The sequence below is a fragment of the Morus notabilis genome, unplaced genomic scaffold (assembly GCF_000414095.1).
Source record: "Morus notabilis unplaced genomic scaffold, ASM41409v2 Scaffold243, whole genome shotgun sequence".
NCBI lineage: Eukaryota > Viridiplantae > Streptophyta > Magnoliopsida > Rosales > Moraceae > Morus > Morus notabilis.
In genome coordinates, this window is record NW_010359811.1 from 226,335 (window position 1) to 233,001 (window position 6,667).

General features: G+C 32.7%; 1 long non-coding RNA gene across 1 annotated transcript; it reads right to left on the bottom strand.

Moving 5' to 3' along the window:
• Nucleotides 1–2,177: 2,177 nt before the first annotated feature.
• LOC112091028 lies at nt 2,178–3,972 on the bottom strand. The gene is made up of 3 exons (XR_002901967.1): nt 3,409–3,972; nt 3,052–3,130; nt 2,178–2,360 (listed from the first exon to the last, which is right to left on the bottom strand). It is a non-coding gene; the product is annotated as an uncharacterized LOC112091028 (long non-coding RNA).
• Between the last annotated feature and the right edge of the window lie 2,695 nt (nt 3,973–6,667).

The window sequence follows — 6,667 nt, forward strand, 5'->3', positions numbered from 1 at the left end:
ATATTATTTATTTAATATATTTAATATATTATTTATTTAATATATTTAATAATATTATTTATTTAATATATTATTACATGTTTTCAAAAATTAAACCACCAAACGCAATTTCAGTTTTTTTTAAAACTGAAATCAATCTCTAAATAAAACTACCAAACGCATTTTTAGAAATAATTCAAAAATGAAACTAAAAACGTTTTCATTTTCATTTTCGTACAGAAAATAAAAACGTTTTGGAACCAATTCCAAACGCACCCTATGTTTCATATTATAGAAAAGTGAAAGAATAAAGTGAGTAGAAGGATTATTGAATGGAAAATGATAGAATTTGTTGTTCTGTGAGAAAGAAGATATCAGGAAAAGGAAAATAGGATGAAAAAAATTATAGTGGGGCTCATCATTTTTTGTCTCTCTAATAATGGGAGGAAAATTCAAATCCACTCATTGATAGTGTTATTAGGTCTAAAATTCAATGTTTCATGGATTCAATGGAATTTGCATATTAGGTCTAAAATTCTAAATAAAACTGCTCTTTCTCTCTCTGAGAAGATTTCAAGATTACCTTTTAAACTTCAGTTGTGAGACAGAAACAAATGAGAAAATAATAGAGTCGCCATTCAAACCGCACAAAACAAAACAAAAACAAACAAACAAAAAAAACCTAAACAAAAAATTGGAAAAAATGAAAGAATACAAAATCCACAAGGGAAAAAAAACATAGCTATCAGCAATTAAGAATAATGCTCACCACAGTCAAAGTTGATTAGAAGAAGGAGAATCCACTCACAGACACCGACGAGACGAGCCGACACCAAGGAGATGAAATTCCAAAGGCGATCACCGGGCAAAGGCTGTGACTTTGATCTGAGAACAAGAGCTGAGAAATGAAACAGATGGTCCTGGATGAAAAGAATAGGGTTTTCAAAATTTGAAGTACCATCAGAAAATTTTTAAAGAAAAAACGAACACCCAAACGAAGATATCAAATAAATCTATTTCACCAATATTTGATGCGAAACAAACTAATTAAATTAATGACACACATACCTCTAAGAGGAATCAAATAAATCTATTTCAACAATATTTGACGTGAAAAAAAACTAATTAAAATAGTGACACACATACCTCAAAGATGAATCTACACACTACCATCTTTAGGTCTAGTAAGCAATAATTAGTTATCTAAAAAGAATTCATAAATTAATATTCAGAAGAACTTACACTACCTTATGCGCCAGATATGGATATGGATTCTTCATATTTTCTTTCTATGATGGAAACATTGAAAAATAGATAAGCTTATATAAAAGGTTGATTTCACTAGCTTAGGAAGATGTAAGGAAGAACTCAAATAAATATAAGAGAAGTGAAAATAATGGCATAGATCGATCAACAAAATAGGGAAGAAGTTAAAGAGTGCTAAGTGTTTAAGTAAATGCATAACCATTAGACAAAGGCACATATAACTTTATAGCTGAAATTTCCACACAAATGGTCTATTCTCCACATCACTGATTCAATAGCGGAAATTTCACAAGACATGCAAATATGAACAAAAAAAATTCCTAAAATAACAAATCATAAATATAAGAAGAGAATAGCAAAAAACCAAACAAACTCTCAAGAAATCCAAACCCTAGTCTGATCAGGGACACGTAAGCGACAGCGGCATCAAGCAGACCAAAAATCCAACTTCATTTCTGATGGCCATCACTCTCTAGAAGGAAGGAATTACGAAATTACATAAAAAATTACAAGCTATATAGAGAAAATTATAAATTAAAAAAATTACTTGATTTCCGATTAAATAAATAAAGAAAAAGTAATGTGAAAAAGAAGATTTACCGATGTGCCTAACTAAAACTCTTCCCTCAGCAACACTTTCTCATAGCCCGATCCATTCCATCCAAATGCCATAAACCCTTTTTCACTACATTTTTTCGTCTCTCTTTTTTACCTTTCCTTTTCCACTTTCTCTCTCTTCATGGCTTAGGAAATGACGATTTTTTCTTTTCACTCTTCATTCTTTGTTTTCCCTATATCATTTTCCTTTTTTCCTCTCTCACTCCTGTTTACCTTTCCTTTTCTTCTCTCTGTTCTCATAGCCCGAACCATTCGATCCAAATGCCATAAACATTTTTCCCTACTTCATTTACCTTATTTTCATCTCACTCTTTTTTACCTTTCCTCTCTCTCTTTCTCTCTCTTCATGGCTTAGGAAATGACGGTTTTTCTTTTTACTCTTCCTTCTATGTTTTCCCTGTATAATTTGCCTTTTTTACTCACTCCTTTTTACATTTCCTTTTCTTCCCTCCTTTCTCTCTCTCCATCGGTTGGTGAGTAACGGAAGGCAAGTTTACCTACAACGAAAATGACGATGAGGACAATAAATTGGGACGAACACAAAATTAAAAAATCAAAAAGAAAACGAAACCAAAAGAACAAATCTCTCTCCCTCTTCATGGCTCAAGAATTTCTCTTTCAACTAAAGTTCTAAGTAAAATATGGAGTTGATCGCCATATCCTCTTGTTAAGTACACTCCCTAACTTGTAACAACGCAAATGCACCAGTAAGTTATCACCTTAAGAAAGATAGGGCGTCAACAAAAATTGCAGAAGTTTTACAAAAACTACTACGCACTTGTCCCCATTGTGAATTGTCCAAATACTTTTCCCAAAATAAGGTAAATACAATCAGAAACTAAATTGATACCCAGAATAAACAAGATGGGCAGAAAAAGTAAACATAAGAAGAGAAAACACAAAAGCAAACCTTTAGGGCTGAGTAGGAACGCTTCAGAAACCATGAACCCACAGAAAAGACAAATAACTTGGATCATAAATGTGAAAGAAGAGAAAAACAAACAGCGGGGAGCACACTAAAAGAGGCAAAGAAGGGAAGAAATGAAGATACAAAATTCCATATCACTGATTCAGTAGCGGAAATTTCACAAGACGTGCAAATATGAACAAATAAATTTCCTAAAATAAAAAATCATAAATATAAGAAGAGAATAGGAAAAACCAAACAAGTTTGCAAGAAAACCAAACCCTATAGGATCAGGAACCCCTAAGCGACATCGGCACCAAGCAGACCAAAAATCCAACTTGATTTCTGATGGCCATCACTCTGTATATCGAAAGAAAAACGAAAATGAAAAAAAAAAAAATTACAAGTTATATAGAGAAAATTATAAATTAAAAAAACTACTTGATTTCTGAATAAATAAATAAAGAAATAGGAAAGTGAAAAAGAAAATTGCTCGATCCATTCCATCCAAACGCCATAAACATTTTTCTATTAAATTAATTTATTTATTTGCTAAATAATATATTCCTTTTTCATCATAAAGTAAATGAGCGAAGATTTTCTCAGGAACCAAACAAAGGAAAGAAATGAAAATAAACCCTTGCGAAGCTTGTGTTCGATGGTTTGGTGAGAAAGGCGGACGGCGAAGAGAGTGCAGCAAGACTGTAAGAGCCGCCGAGGAGGTTGGGATCACCGAGAGGGTCATCTGCAAAAGAGAGAATTTCACATTTTTGGTTAGGAACGAAACGACAATGTTTAGAGAGAAACGAGAGAGAGAGAGAGAGAGAGTGTGTGTGTAGGAGAAACGAAAGATAGAGAGGAACGGAGGAGCAAAGATAGGCGTGATAGACGGCGTTGTCTTGAGGGATGAAGTCGGTGCCGTCGATGCTTCTTGCTTTGATCGGATGGGACGTATCTGCGAAGAACACTGCATTTACGTTGTCCCTGCTCGCCCTGAACCCTAATTTCTTAAATCTGACGCCGGCGAGGCCTTTTTGCCGGTAAGAAGCAACAACACAATGTTTCCGACGCCCCGCGGTGGTGGCTCGCTCGTGCTTTCCGTCTCACCGCCGACAACATCGGCAGCCAGCGACCTTCTTTCTCCGCCGTGAGGTCCTCGTGGAACGAGAGAAAAAGCAAACGAGAAGAGAGAATGGGAGGGAAGGGGGAGAGGAGGAAGAGAACGTGAGAGGAATATAGAGAATGCAAGGGAACGGGAAGAGAGAGAGCGAAAGGAACAGAGAGGGAGAGAGAGCCCGACGGGGGAGAAGAGAGAGAAACAAATTCTAAAGTTTCAAAATTAATAAAAAAATGGGCACTTAGTAACGGGAAAAAACATTCGCTTGGAGATTAACGGTAAAATATATTCATGTATTATAAATTATGAGAAACCGCTTTGAGAAAGAAAACAAGTTTAAAATTCAAATTAATACAACAGCTTTGTATTCAGACAGCTTTCGCAACAGTATCACTACAATGTCGCTACCCTTTTTTTATTTATCTATTTTTTTTGCTCTCCCAGGTTTTCTCTCTGTTGGTCCTTTTTTCCTTTTTTTTGTTTACTACTTACCCTAAAACTTTATTTTTTTTAATTTTACTTGTTTCGAGCTTTTATATGTTCTTAATAATTACACACGATAACTAAAACTTAATAGACGAACTTAGTAATAAAAGAAATAAGAATCAATAAATATTGTTCATTTTTTTTTGTTTTTGATGTTTTTTTTTTTTTTTCATCTTCTCTTCTTCCTTTCACTTTTTCCTCATAATATTATTTTTTTTTGTTGGCCTTTTTTAACTTTTTTTCATTTATACAAATTACTTTTTTTAGATGTAATCTTACTCGGGGAGTATTAAAATTTCCCAAATACACATTGATCTTATCTTGTAAATCGTAAATCTAACTGTTATTATTCATTGAAGAGTTTGTTATTCGTTGATCTTCTTCTTCATTTTTGAACATTCGGGTTATTTGATATATCACTTACATGCTAATTATAAAAAAGCAACAAATTAAATTGATGAATAATATTAAATGAAATTTCACTCACTTAATCAAACTCATTCGCTGCTTATTCCTGAGGTGAATCACTTAAGGAAGTCTGAAATTTTACGCCAATTAATATATGTAGGCCCCGTTCACTTCGCTGATTCGAGTTTAGAATTCGAGTTTTGTTACAGTAAAAAGCTCTTAAAAACAGTCACATCTAACTTTTTTGCTACAATAAAAAACTCTCACACAACATCACATCTCAACTAGAATTAGCGAACCGAACGAGACAGTAATGTAGTGTACAAAATCAGTACTAAAATGTTATCTAGATCACATTAAAACATTTTTTTTAAGATTATTTCTAATGAGTAGAGTGTCATTGTATCTGGTCGCTTCATATTAGACAGTATTATTGTTGCTTATGAGCCTCAATATAAAATCCGACATAAGACAGGAGGTACGAAGACCTCAAGACATTGAAGTTAGATATGAGCAAGACTTATGACGGAGTGGAATGCCTTTTTTTAAAGCGGTTATGCTCAAGTTGAGTTTGCCGCTACGCCATCAACTTTTGTCCCTTCCCTGTGTTCTCATTGTTGCCCTACACCAAGTACACCATCACTCATACTCTAACACCTGCAACATACACCCTATCACTCATTATAATTCGCGATCTAAAATTAAAATTTTCAATCGAAGCACCACCTTGTATAGACAAATTTGGAAAATTTAACTTTTCTATGAAATTATATTCAATAATAGTTTGCATTGAATTATATTTTTTAAAATTTAAATTAACTATTGACTTTGAGAGATTAGCTTTGCGCATGCACGGAGCCAAGGCATGCTCAGTGGGGGCTTAAGTCCCCACTCAAATTTTTTAGTTTTAAAAATTTTATACATATAATTGTGTATCATATTTGATTGATACAAATTAACTCCCACTGAAATAAATTATATAGTCCATATTTCCATATTTTTAAAAGTGCAATATACATAAAAACTACACAATCAATCTTATTTTTATTAAATTTTTTACTTAACTATGAGCCCCAACTCAAAAAAATTTCTCACGCTGTCACTGGCTTTGTGTAACTTACTTGATTCAGTAATTGTAATATTTATTTATATGCAGTGTATTCATAGTATTTCTTTGTAGAGAATCTCCTCTCGTCTCATTCTTAGATGTAGATAAATTGACAAACCACACTTTAAATTTTGGTATTCTATTATTCTTATTAATTTTTTTAGTTTTTTTATTACAAGTGTCACCATGACATCCAATATTTCTCTCATCACTTTGAAAATTTTGAGACCCACAAATGAACAGAAAATGACTTGACTCAATTCTACTCAAAAAAATGGGCTCAGCTTTCACTAATGACACTACACATCAAACGCCGCACAATATATTGATTTAATGGGGTTCTAAAGTGGAGGCTATAAAGTATCAAATCTCAAACACATCTTGAAAGGAAAAAAAAAGAAAGGCATTCTTAACTTTACACCAATAATTTTGATGGTTTTTAATATTTATAGATAAAATGTTTTTTTAAAATAAAAAGCTAATAAAAGCAATTTTTTAAAAAATGACTAAAATACTTTGTTTTTTTTTTTTTTTTGCATCATGCTACGAAAAATACACTTCTTATGACTTTATGCTTATAGAGATTTTTTTCTTCCTTGATACTATATGCAAACAGAGATTACCAATGTCGTTCATTAATTGCCATACTTTTAGGTCACACCGGTAATACATTTGATATTTAACGATTGGAAATCACTGATATTGACATGATCTTACATCTTGTCAACAAATGTTCATTTGTTTGATAGAAATTCATCATTTTCAAAGAAAAGATGAG